At 37.2% G+C, this 13,844-nt stretch overlaps 1 long non-coding RNA gene across 1 annotated transcript in view; it reads left to right on the top strand.

Annotated features, from left to right (window-relative positions):
- The window catches only part of LOC128316451 (uncharacterized), a 325,892-nt gene extending 315,797 nt beyond the window's left edge, over window positions 1–10,095 (top strand). The window contains exon 3 of the long non-coding RNA XR_008300384.1: window positions 9,783–10,095. This is a non-coding gene — a long non-coding RNA (uncharacterized LOC128316451). The remainder of the gene's footprint in view (window positions 1–9,782) is intronic.
- The last annotated feature ends 3,749 nt before the right edge of the window (window positions 10,096–13,844 follow it).

A 13,844-nucleotide genomic window follows, 5' to 3' on the forward strand; every position in this document is an offset into this window, starting at 1 on the left:
GAGAATACATTGTCATTCAATACCTTTCATCTAAATTTACATGTGGTAGGTACATTTACACTGTGATTTTGCAGGTATTTGAATCTCCTTTGGTTTGAAACTACTTCAGAAAGAACACGACATTTTTACTGCTGGCAGTTGAGGAATTCTTACTACCTGAAAACAGAAACCTAGATACAGCCCCTTATTACACATGTCATTCATTTGTTCCAAAAGCCATTGTGAGGCATTGAGATTTGTGACCATATCAATGCAAGGCTGATCCCTGCTCCTACAGACAGCTACACATACAAATAGAATTCTGGCCCTTTCTCCTTGATGTAAGGGGTGCACATGTGTTCCCAAGCAAAGGCAGCATTTTGTAAAACGTCTCTCTTTACAAACTGTAGAGTCTCCCATGTCAAATCCCTACAAGATCTCAGAGCCTTTCACATGGAGATTAATGAAAACTCTGAGAAAAAAGGTAAACAGTTAATATACTGAATCCCCACCACTAGCTTTTCTCAAATATCCTCTTCTTCATAACACAGAGCTCTACATCCATATACAAAAAAAGACCTAGGGGAAACATAATGATAATAGGAAAACAAAACTGAGGATTTTGATGGCATAATGTTTTCTATTTTTGATAAATGACCAATAAACTAAAAGCACTTCAATCCACCATCCTCATTGTTTGCACAAGAAGGACGACTAGTGGTGAGAAGCTGTACTCGTCACTTCATTTCTCATGCCTTGAATCCATGGAATCAAATACTTGAAATTATATTTATTACAGATCATTTAGTTTAGGTTTATCATTGAGGAAACATGAAGTCATGAAAAGGAAAAGTGGAACTAATTACTGGGGCTGTCCTGTCTATTGAGTGGCAGATCCAGGTCTCTGTCTAATACGTAGCCTCTCTTAGGTCAAATTTTCTTTGTCTGTGGATATGAAGTATAAAATAATTAGCTCAGTTTCCTTTGGTGTCGTTCAGAAGAATTTGGTTCTTTGTGCAAAGACTAACTATAACCAGTATGCTCAAGCACTGGGAACCTTACACCCTCGTCTTCCTAAAGAATTTTGGTAGAGATTTGTCTTAGTTGCTGTCTGGTTTTGAATCTTCTGAAAAGGGGTCAGTGTTATGTATATATGTTGGTCCATTTATGTCATTGAAACTTTTCTTATGGAGTTACTATTTAATAAGTAGATGGACACTTGAGATGCTAAAACAGAATGAAACTCCTTTCCTTCTATCCATGTACCTAAACATCTCAGGAACCCAGTCACCAGAGCCCTGCATTCCTCAGTGTCAACTGAGTTTTGACACTCTTGCCTGTGTCTCAGAATAACTGTGTACCAACAAGTTCATACTTTTTAGATAAATTTAATTGTGTTTCAGAAACTTAGAACAGTGACTGGGTAACGAGTATGTCTGAGAGTAATTGTTTTCAATTCAGAACTTAAAGATCTTGGCAAATGATCTAGGCATTTGCTTTTCATCATTCAATCAAAATATTTCTTAATTTTAACACAAAATTGTCCTGTGGGCAGAAAACCCCTACAGAAGAGAAAAAAAAATATTCTTAGAGGTAGGTAATATAAAAACTATACTGAAAGATAAAAGGAAGGAGAACTAAGAAATATTCTCTTGAAAGTGAACTGGCTACTGAATTTGTAGCCAAGAAATGTGTGGGAATGAAGTAATTATGGCATTTCTGATCTTCTACTCAAATATGTTCCACATTTCACATTTTCTTGTGTATACACCCTCAACAGTTCTGTCCACAGTGACCCTTTTTCTGGTATAACCAACAAACACAGGGGCTCTGGGGGATGAATAAAGTCTACCCTTGAACTATACGGGTTTGAACTGTGAGGGTCCACTTACATGTATTTTTGTTTTCAATAAATACAGTACATTATTGTAGGTGTTTTTTCTCTTCCTTATGATTTTCGCAATAACATTTTTTTCTTTTCTCCAGCTTACCGTATTGTAAAAATATAGTTTATAATACATATAACCTACAAAATATGTGTTGATCAACTGATATGTCATCAACAAGGCTTCTGGTCAATAGGATATTAGTAGTTAAGTTTTGGGGGACTCGAAAGTTATATATAGATTTTTTAACTGTGTTGGGGGGGTTAGCACCCCAACCTCCATTTTATTCAGGGGTCAGCTACTATTTATGATGGAAGGACTGTGAGATATCACAAAGGTGTGACAAGAGGGAAAAGAATCCTCCTCATGCAAGCCAATCAAATGAGTAAAGGTTGGTGGTAGAAAACACCATACTACCTCTTGAAGCATTTTCTTGCACATGCCACTGAAAGCACTCTTTTTGCCTTTTTTAATCCTCAATCTTTACCAATATCCCTAGTACAAAAAGGGTAAATGCTTGACCAAGGTGGTAGGTGGTAGCATATCCTGATCGATTTATTCAACATTCATGGAACACTTACAGTGTGCCATGAGCTATTCTGGGTGCTGAAGTCATTAAGAAGTTGAAAGTCTAATAAAGGAGCCAAATTTGTACAAGTTCCAATGCAATGGTATATATACTCTGATGATGTATACATACCAACCCAATGGTGTGTATATATTAAGCAAACATTTATTAATAGGAAGATCATATGTTCCAGCTTGCCCATCTTACATCTGTTGTCCCAATGGAATGATGAATAGCATTCCAGGTTGGAAGGCAAGTTATATAATTATTGTATTTATTAAGCAACTCATGCATGCTAAGCCCTAGAGATACAAGAAAATATCTGCTCTTGAGTTAGATACCTATTAGAAGAGATAGAAAATTAAATAAGCAATTTAAATGAATGTGTTAAGTGTTATATATTATGTATATATACATAGAATTGTCTTTGAATCTTATTCATAGCATACCTGGTTCAGACCCAAGGTCAGGAATACTTTACAGAGTTGAAGGGGCATATAGGATGTAGTCTTAATGGAAAAAAAAATAGGAGTTAGCTATGTGAAGAAAGGCTGCAAACAGAAGGAAGTATAGTTGTCAAGGCAGAAGAACAAGAGAGCACAGCGATTTTCAGGAATTAAAAGCATTGGATTCGTTTAGAGCATCTGCAAGCAGGGCAGGAGCTGGAGCTGGAGAGGATAATAGATTATGAAGGAAATCACATGCAGATTTAAGGTCTGAACAAAATCCTAAGGGCTGGGAAGTTATTGTTACATAAAGTAGAGGATTGCTTTGGTTACAGCATAGAGCATAAAATAGAGGGTGGAAGACTGCAAGGAGAGGTAAGCAGATGTTTTTGGGTGGGATTTACATAAATTAACATCACTTGAGCTTAATTTGGCATGGATCTCTTTCTTCTTTTCCCCCTTTCTACTGCTTTCTGTTTGGAATAAAAATGTGATGTCTGGATTCCAGCAAACATCTTGAGACTTTGAGGAAGGAAGTGACACATAGGGAGTGAGCAAAGAAGACAGAGTGAGCCTGGATTCCTATGACTTTGTGGATTCATATTACTAATTATAAATCACCTCCTTTGCATTACACCATCCTTTCTCGTCTGTGCTTCCCATGTGCTTCCCCATGATCCTAAAGTTGACGTGTGTCACCTCACGAATGCAGTGAAACCTTGGATTGTGAGTAACTTGTTCTGCTAGTGTTCTGCCAGACGAGCAAACATTTCTAATAAATTTAACTTGATAAGCTAGCGATGTCTTGCAATACAAATAGTACTTAATGCCAAATGTCACTTGATAACAACTAAGCTAATGGTTCTCTCTCTATCTCATTGCGGGATTGTGGGTGATTGTCTCCTGTGCTCGGTTGCTTGATCTCAGGCCATGGTGTTCAGCAGAAATCAGTGACTTTTCAGAATGTTGGAAGGTGTCCACAGCTGGCACTAGTGTATTTTTTGTCACTTCAAACCATGTATGGACAGTCCTTTGCTTTTCCATACAAGGGTAAGCTTAGGAATGCCTTGCTTCATTCTAGGTCAGGCTGCCTGCAGGTATAGACTCTTTCCTCTGCTGCCTTATTGCCAGTTACATGAAATAGAGTACATGACAAGAGTTTATTAATACTGCACTGTAGTCAACATCTGTGTGAGAGTATACGATGGCCCCCATGCAGAAAAAGGATTCCATTGAGCCAATAAATAGTAGTGATTCCAATAGTGATTGGAATACAGTACACTCCTCTCTCTTGTCTCCCTCACACCAGCTGCAAAGGTTTTCAGAGGTAAGTGCAGGATAATTTGTTTATTTTTCCTTATATTTTGTATTTTATTTATTATTTTGTATTATGTTACAGCATCATAATGATCTTTATATAAACATTTTTGGGTTGTGGAACAAATAATCTGAGTTTCAATGATTTCTTATGGGGAAATTTGCTTTGATATACAAGTGCTTTGAATTACAAGCGTGTTTCCAGAACAAATTATGACAGCAAACTAAGGCTTTACTGTATCTTATATTTTATCGTGTAAGTATTTAAAAATAAATACATCACTTTGTGGTATAATAATTAGGATACATATGACGCTGCCATAACAAAGCAACCGCAAAGTGCAATGGTTCAAAAATACCATGGCTTAAGTGAGGAATCCAGTGATAGACTTAACAACCCAGGCTAGATGGTCTTACCCATAAGGTCATCCAGGACCTAGGTCCCTACTACTGGTGCTGAATCATTGTCTTAGGTGTCTTCATAGTTGAAGTTGGTATTCCACATTTCAATCATCAGAAGGGGAAAAGAGAGGTAGTGGTGGGAGCCCAGCAGCCTTACGTGTTTAAGGATGTGGCGATGGTGTTGTGCACATTTTCTGCTCACATCACATTGTGCAGAATTTAGCTCATGGCTATACCTAGCCTCAAGGGAGGCTAGAAAATATCTAGCAATGTGGCCACATGCTCATATAATCTGCTGAATCTTGGGTGAGGAGCTGTTCTTTCATTAGAAGAAATGAGAGTAAACTGGATCATGAGTAACAATTAGTCACTGGTATGTTTTAACATTTATATTAAGTTGTTCCTGTTGTATGTATCCTAATGAAATTTTTTCTTGCTTTATGTAAACGAATGAAAATGTTTACATTCAATGTTGCATGTTTTTATATTTATCCCTATTGTTACATACAAATACATTTTAGTCATTGTAATAATTGTATAGATATCATTATAGATATAAATCACACTTTAATTCATTTACTAATGGATGTTTAGGTGTAAAAATCCAGGAAGTAACACCCATTCTCTAAAAGAGTGTTGAAACAATTGAGAATTGATTTTATCACGTGGTAAATTATCTTAATACACTGTAAGACTCCAGGTACACCACCAGGAGAGCTATCCTAGAGGCCATCAAACAAAACACCTCACAGACCAAGTTAAGTTATTCAATTCACATGGATTATTAATCATTATAAAGCACATGAGACACAAGGGCAAATTTTCTAAAAGGATAGATTTTAAGTACTCTCATCACACGTGCACACACACACATACAAAGATATCTATGTGAGAAAGAAAAAAAACTGCATGATTTTACATAAAGAATCTAAAAACATTGAATACATAGAAGCAGAAAGTAGATTGGTGGTTTCCAAGGGCAGAGAGGTGGGGAAGATGAAGAGATGGTTAAAGCATACAAAGTTGCAGTTATGAATGATTCTAGAGATCTAATGTACAGCATTATGACTGTAGTTGATAATACTGTATTGAATACAGTTGCTTATTCTGAAATCTGTGCCTCTGGTGAAGTAGCAAGATTTAGTAACTCATGTGGTCCACAAGAGACTGTCTATTCTGTTTAAATGTTCTAGCTGTGGGTAGTATTTCTTTCTGCTGTGCATGTGCACGTGTGTGTGTGTGTGTGTGTGTGTGTGTGTGTAGTGTGTGAGGGGGTGAGTGTTGCAATGACAGATAATCCCATAATGCTTAGTTTCACTTTCCTTCTACATTTTTGCAGAAGATTCGACAGGGTGTGTAAGCAGTTTCTTTGGTGTCTTAATTATTCCCTTTCCAGGTCTACCTCATGAAGGACTATAATTTTGCTAGCCCTGAATGTCTTCTTTCCTTAAATTTACCGTCTAATTTCTGACCCAGACACTCGGTGTTCTAACGTATTCCTCCAAGTTTGTTTTTGCATTTTTTTCTTAATAAGAGATATAGAATCAGTTTGTTCTAAGCCTGTCAAAATTATCCACTGTTCAACACCTTGTTCACTTTCACCTTTCTTGGTTGAATAATGTCAGCTGAAAGACGTCTCCTTTAGCTCAACCTTTAACTAGGGCTGAAGTCAACCTATCATTGCCTGCCTATTGCTTCTTTAAACTGTTACCTTTCCTGTGCCTTCCTTTAGAGTTTTAATTCTCTAATTTTCTCACACATGTTCCCTCTTAGAACAAGCAATTCCTGTGTCTCCACATGCAGAAACTGGCCCCTTGAAACTCTCCCAAAAGTTATTTGAATATAATGCTGATCTTCCTTGCTTTCTCCTCTGAAATCTGTCCAGATTTTTCTGCCACCACTCAAGAGAGCTGTTTCAATCTTTAAGGGGATCCAATATTTAAATTTTCCAAAGTAATATTTCAAATGACTCCATCTAAGGGACAAGACCATAGGAAGTTGCTTTTTCTAAACAACATTAAAAATTTGCCTCTTAACTGTGCCCTGGATTCTGGCCATCCCTGGGGCAACCTTTCCAGTTTGTTCCTTAAGATGTTACCTTTCTTTCCTGGGTCCCAGTCAAAGCTTCTGACAGAGCAACAGCCAAGGTGGTGTTTCCCCCTCCTCTTCCAATGGCCTCCAAGAAACTTAGTTTGAAATGCATCCTCGCTTTCTTTTAATATATTTTATATGTCCCACCCTTAAAATTGTCATTTCCCTTTTAGAAAAGTTTGCCTATTCTCTAAAGTCTCCACTATTTTCCTGAAGCAATTTCTCTTTAGTCAACCTGTCTTTCTGCTCATTGTGTTTTTATTGTTTACTACACTCTGTGTTTCAAACTTCTTCAGTAACTTAAATCCCTATGCAGTCCAGTCTATGGAAGTCTATGAAAGACAGATTATACCAAGCACGGTATTCTTTTGTTGTCTTCCTAATTATTACGTCTACAATCATTTCATTGAGTTCTCTACTTCGATCCTCCCCCCAAATGTCATATTCCTTCATAATTGGTACTCTGATCCTTCTTTTGTTTAAGAATAATAGCATCTACCACAGATTGAGTCTCAATTCAGGTCCAAACACATGTAATTTCCAACTCCAAAGTGAATATGAAAACACATGGTGGAAAAAGTAACAATTGGCTGGGAGTAGGGATGAAGAACTCTAATATGTAGGGATTACTGATTTCAGAAGCATAAATTCTCCCACTATGGCCAATTTCAAGCTACCAATCTGACATCAATTGCCCGGCAAAATTACTGAAAATTTAACAATCAGCTCTTTTGAGTTACATAAGCTAGCTTTAGCACACCACTGGGTGGCTCCTTTATCTGTGAACACTCCAGATAAATCCAAGATATCCAATATTAGCTCCTCTGAAGTTCTTATGGTCTTGGAAGCAAAATAGAATTGGAAACAGTGATCTGGGGCTACCTACCTAGGTTTAGTGCTAAAAGTGTAAGGCTCAAATCTCTGCTAGTGTTCTATAATTCATGTGCAATGCAATTTAAAATTAGCCAGTCTATTCAAAAATGGTTTAGAAGAGCCATGATCTCTGATACCTGGTCCAGGTGTAGGCCCAGGTGAAGCTGGCAATCTGCATTTCCAAGTCCCCCCATCATTTGATTAAGATGTCACCCTGGCCTGTCTTTGCTGAAGCATACAGCCTGCTGAACAGTTGTTTTTACTCAATGGAGGGCAGGGCTAGATGATGTTTGCTTTAGGCCTCATGTGTGTAGCCCTGCCTTCCTAAAAACAATCATATGCATGGTATGTACAAAGCCACTGTAAGCTGAAGAAACCCACTAAGGTGAAAATCCCCAATGGCCACAGCCTAGCATAATATCCTCAAAGCAAAGATCCATCTACCCTGGTCATCTAAGCACCTCTTTATTCATATGTTCTTTGCTCCCAAATTATATTTCGTGTTTCTCAGTGTTGATATTCAAAGGACCCAATAAGTACCATACATCTATACTGACCCATTTAAGAAATAAAAGAAGGTAGCAGAGTGAGGTCAGAATATCACCTTTTTACTGATAAAACTGAACTGGATGGAGAATATGGCTTATATCTGAGGGTAAATGGGCTTCCTAATTCTGAAACCCAGAACCTAAGTCATAGGTAGCAATCACCTAGCACAATCTACCCGACACCAGCAGTGCAGGACTATAAATCTTTTGGAAGGAAGCAAAGCATAATGTGTACTTTTTGCATGGAGGTATACCCCCAAGAAAGAGAGAGAAAGGAGCCAAGCCATGCAAGTTCATTTCCGTACGTCAGACTCACCAATAATTTGTTTTTCTTCCTGTGGAGAGAACATGAGAGGCTGTGCTAATTAATGTTTGCTCCATTGGAGCAAAACATTATCACAAGGGTATAAATGTTTATAACTTAACAATAAACAATGCATTGCATCCCATTTTTTCCCACTATTAAAAACAATGCTGCAATGCAAATCTTTATACCTATATTCTTAAATAGTGTGTACTATAGTATCCTTGGAATATACCTGGGAGAGGATTTGCTGGGTTATATTATAGTATTACATAATATATGCTGTTAAGTTGATCACAATGGTTGAATCAGTTTATACTTCCACTATGAGAATATAAGTTCCCATTGATCTATATCTTTGCCAAAGGTGTATATTATGAACAACAATAACAACAAAAACCAAATCAAGAAACAATCCCCCACCACCACACAAAAACCGATGTACTAGGTATAAATGATATCTCAGTATGACAATTTGTATTTCTATTTTCTTGATGAAGTTGAATTTTATTCATGTTTACTACCATCCACATTTCCTTTCATATGATTGCCCATCCATATTATGCCTATACTTCCATTATTTTTCTTGACTTCTTACTGATTTACAAAAGACTTCTTAAAAAATTCTGAACGCTAGTCTAAGATCAGTTATATATGTTGTTAATTCTCTTTATTTTGTTTTTTATTTTTATAGCTATATATATATATATATATATATATATATATATATATATATTTAGCTGTTTGTCTCCTGCATTTTAAGGCGGGTTTTTTAGGGACAGCGGGCAGAGCTCTCTTTTCCTGTTGACTTATTCTATCTTTTCCTGTATCTAATCTCTAGCTCATCAATCAGATTTAAACATCAGCCAGAATGGGAAGAAGAAACACAAACTTTAGGTCAAATGCACATGATAGCAAACAACTTTACAAACATCCCTCTTTGGTTCAAATTCTTTAACTTTATTCCCTGGCCACAGGCCACCGGTCTATTACTTTTTAAAAATTCTCTCCTCATTTAGCCTCTCCTAATTGCTTTTAATTCCTCCAAGGAACTCATCTCTACCCTGACCTTAGAATGTTCATTCTGAAAACCAAAGTCTTGAAGTTAACTAAACCCCAATGCCTTAGAAGGCAATTTGATGACTGTATCTCCTCTTTTTTCAAGCAGCATCTCAAAATAGTCAGCAAATGGGAGGGTTCTGCTGTAGGGTAGCCACCAGAAAGTTGGTCAGGACTTGCCCAGCAGTAAAGGAATTATTGCTAAAAAGAGGAAAGTCCTCAGAAAGTCAGGACAAGTAAGTCACCGTATTTTGTTTCAAGAAAACTATACATATTTTCTTCATAACAACCTCACTTTTTTTTTTCTAGGATAAATTTCTATATATGGAATGACTGGGTCAAAGAGCGTCCATTGCTTCAGGATTTTCACAAGTATGGAAAAAAGTAGCCTTCTAATATAATTGAACCTATTTTCAATCCAATAGGCAGAAACAATGATTTCTAGAGTTTTTCCGTGGGTCAGAAGAGAATCCTCATAACTTTTATGGTTGTGAAGTCTTGATGTGAACCAAAAAAGCAGGTCATAAGTACATTTCACTCTTAAACTGGTCAGAAAATAAGGCTCATGATAAGCATCACTGTGGCTCTCACACATTTACAAAGAAATTGCAAAAAAAAATTTTTTTAAATAAAAAAGAAGTAGCCCCACAAAGGAGTAATAACACAAACTCAGTGGTTAAGTTGGAAAAAAAAAAAGTATTGTGTATAAGTGATGCACATCTTCACACTAGTTGAGTAGTTGGGTTTTATGTATTTTCTACCACTATTGGTCCTTTCTTTTCATGTAGACTGTATCCTCCTAAAAGGCATGGTTTTCTCAGTTGCCCCTGAGCTCCTAGCACCCAAATCTGTGATCACTGGAGGGCTGGATATCAGTTGACTATTCTAAGTAGGAGTCCTAATACTTTCATCTCAACTCTTGTAGTTGGCAATAATTCTAAAACATGCTACTCCTTTTCCTGTGAGGAAAAGCAGCCATTCTGAACACAATTGAACCTTTCTTTGGTGATTATGAAGATTGGTGCCTGAGGGACATCCTCTGGAACAACAGTTTCCTTTGCCCAAACCATAACTGCCAAAGGTGTGGGAGGCTGACCTTCTTAAACTTAATTCTTTATACCAGATGGTTTTCTTATCTTCCAAAGGCGGGGGGGGGGGGGGGGGGGGGGGCGGCACGCACACACGCACACACACACACACACAAACAACTTTCGAGAGGCATTACACCCTGGTCACTTTAAACTAAACGTTTCATATGGCCCCAAATTGTAAATGCTTATAATCTGTTCATTCCAGGTTCTTTTTTTCAGGCTACATTTGAGAATTAGAGTCACAAGCATCACCTTTGTTAAAGGATTAGCATGTCTATTCCAAGCAACCAGCTTCTTTCCTAATATGGCCAATTGCTTTGCAAAAGCATGGACTAGAGTCAGCTATGGATGGATTCACACACATCCATCTTTGCTGAAAAAATTAACAACTCAATGAGCATGTACTTCCATTGCTTTTTCAACATATGAAAGATTCTACTAAATATTTGGCCATTTACCTGGCACTGGGCCGTTAGGTAAATAATTCAATCCAACCAACATTTATCAAATACTAACCTACCGCAGCAAGTACCTACCATTTGTTCTCAGTGTGTTTGAGGGAACTGAGAAATGAGATTTTTAAAAAAAGTGCTGCAGCCTTAACTAGCTGTACACTTTGGGCAGGAGCAAGGGAAGGGACCTAGTCCCATTGTTGGAGAGCGGGGAGAGCCTCCATTGTGTGTTCTGAGAGATGCTCCAAGGTCTCTCCAGAGCTATCTTCTTCCTAACCAGATGAAATTCCTACTAATAAAGTCCAGTCCCCTGGGACAATCATTAAACATGTATTCATGTACCTATTCAATTTTTTTAAATTTATCTGTCTTCCCCTAGATAGATTATAAGCTGCTTAATAGCTTCATGAAAGGTGTTCATTAATGTTTGCTTAATTAATTGATTGAGGATGAGAAAATAGAAAATAAAGGAAATGTTAAAACTCATAGTCTTTTTTTGTTTCTCCCACTGTGTCTCTTGAACTTTGATACTTCATAGCTTGAGAGTCTGTTGTTTGAATCCACATTCCCTAAGCCTCCCAATTGACAGGTTAACTATTTCCAAAAAGCAGGAATGTCCATAGGCAAATACATAATGTACATAATGTGTGTCTAGGGCAATCATTTGCTTCTTTTCTCCTTCACCAAAGGTTTCCAGAATTCTTTAATATTATGAACAGTCCACCTAACTGAGCGAAAAATTATTGGATGAGTAACTACTATGCATAAGGCTCTGTGGCAAGCATTCTATTTATGCTATCATGAGTCTTAATGACTATTTAGGAAGGACTATGTTGTTAATCTTGCCCTACATATGAGAGATGTGGAGGCTCATAGCAAGGTTGACTTGCCTACCCAAGGCCACAGAGCAGGAAAGTGACAGAACTGGCCTTTGAATCTCAGACTGTCTGACCTCAGAGTTCTTTGCACCTTTCATTGTTGTGGCCAACACCTTGCCCAGGCCTCAGAGTCATCTCTGCCTTGAGGGTTTGATGTTAGATAACCTTGAGTTTTCTTTCTGAATAGACCCTTCAGATCTGTGCTCCACTATTTCATTTGTTAGCAGCTTAACATGTACTTGGCCCATGAGTAGTAAATTGAGATCCAGAAAGGTGAACTGACTTGCCCAAGGATGGCAGGCTATTCAGTGTAGCCCCAGGACCAGAGCCCAGGTTTCTAATATCCATCCCCAATGTGTTTAATATTCAGTATACTTAGCCTCATTCCCTGATTTCTCTGGCTTGTGGTCTCTTGTGGCATGAACAAATGCCAGATCTCCCTCTATTCATTACATTATGCCCACAGTGACTAAAATTACCAGATCTTTCCCACTTCAATACACATGCTATTCCTTTTGTCTGTCTGGTATACCCTTGCCCTCTATTTTCTTCCCCACACCTCTGAACCTGGACAATATCAATTACTCTTTAGGTCTAAGTTCAGAAATCACCTCCTAAAAGTAATTTTCCTTAATTACTCTCTCCCCTACTCCACACATAGGATTGTCAAATAAAATATAGAAACCCAGTTAAGTTTGAATTTCAGATAATCAACAAATAAGCTTTTAGTGTACGTATATCCCAGATATTCTGTGAGGCACACTTACACTGAAAGATTCATTGTCTATCTGAATTTCAAATTTAACTGGATGTTCTGTATTATTATTTTCTCAGTATGGCAACACTACATATACTTCCAGATAAGGTCTGTCCCTCTTGTTATATACTCTTAAGAGTATGATTGAAAAAATGGGCAAAGAACTTGAATAAACATGTCTCCAAAGAAGATATACAAATGACCAGTAGCTATATGAAGCAATGCTCAACACCACTAATTATGAGGGAAATTCAAATCAAAACCACAATGAGCTGTCACCTCTCACCTATTAGGATGACTATTATCACAAAACAAAAAGTATTGATGAGGTTGTAGAGAAAAGAGAACCCTTTTGTACTCCGTTGGTAGGAATGTCAAATGATGCCGTTGCTATGCAAAACAGTATGGATGTCCCTCAAAAATTAAAAATAAACTACTAATCCTACTTCTGGGTCTCTGATTGAAATCAGGATCTCAAAGAGACATCTGCACTCTCATGTTCCTCACAGCATTATTCACAATGGCTAAGATATGTAAAAAAAACCTAAGTGTCCATGATAAATGAATACAGAAAATGTGGGGTGCACATACAATGAAATATTTATTTAGCCTTAAAAAAGGGGGGGATTCTGCCATTTGCGACAACATGGATAAACCTGGAAGACATCATGCCAAGTAAATTAAGCCAGGTACAAGACAAATATTGGGTAATTCTATTCATATGAGATATCAAAAATAATCAAATTAATAGAAACAGTAGAATTTTGGTTTCCAGGTTTTAAAGGAGATAAATGGGGAATTGCTGTTCAACAAGTATAAAGTTTCAGTTATAAACTATGAGTGAGTTCTAGATATCTGCTGTACAACATTGTGCCTGTAGTCAACAATATTGCTTGGTGTTAAAAAATGTGTTACAAAGGTAGATCTTATGTTAAGTGTTCTTACATAATAATAATAATAATAATAATACCATCAGCATCTCCTTATAATACTTAAAATTGTTATTAATTTTTTTATGATTCTTTGTTTACAAATGGTTTTTGTGCCACTCTAGACTCTAGGTTCTGTGAGGGTCAAGACTGTCTATTTTGTTAACTATCCCCCCTGCACTTAGCACAGTGCCTGCCACATAGTCAATATTCAATAAATATTTGTTGTGTAAAAGAAAAATGGAAGGAGGAAGGAAGGAAGGA

Source organism: Acinonyx jubatus, chromosome B4 (assembly GCF_027475565.1).
Source record: "Acinonyx jubatus isolate Ajub_Pintada_27869175 chromosome B4, VMU_Ajub_asm_v1.0, whole genome shotgun sequence".
NCBI classification, from domain to species: Eukaryota; Metazoa; Chordata; class Mammalia; order Carnivora; family Felidae; genus Acinonyx; species Acinonyx jubatus.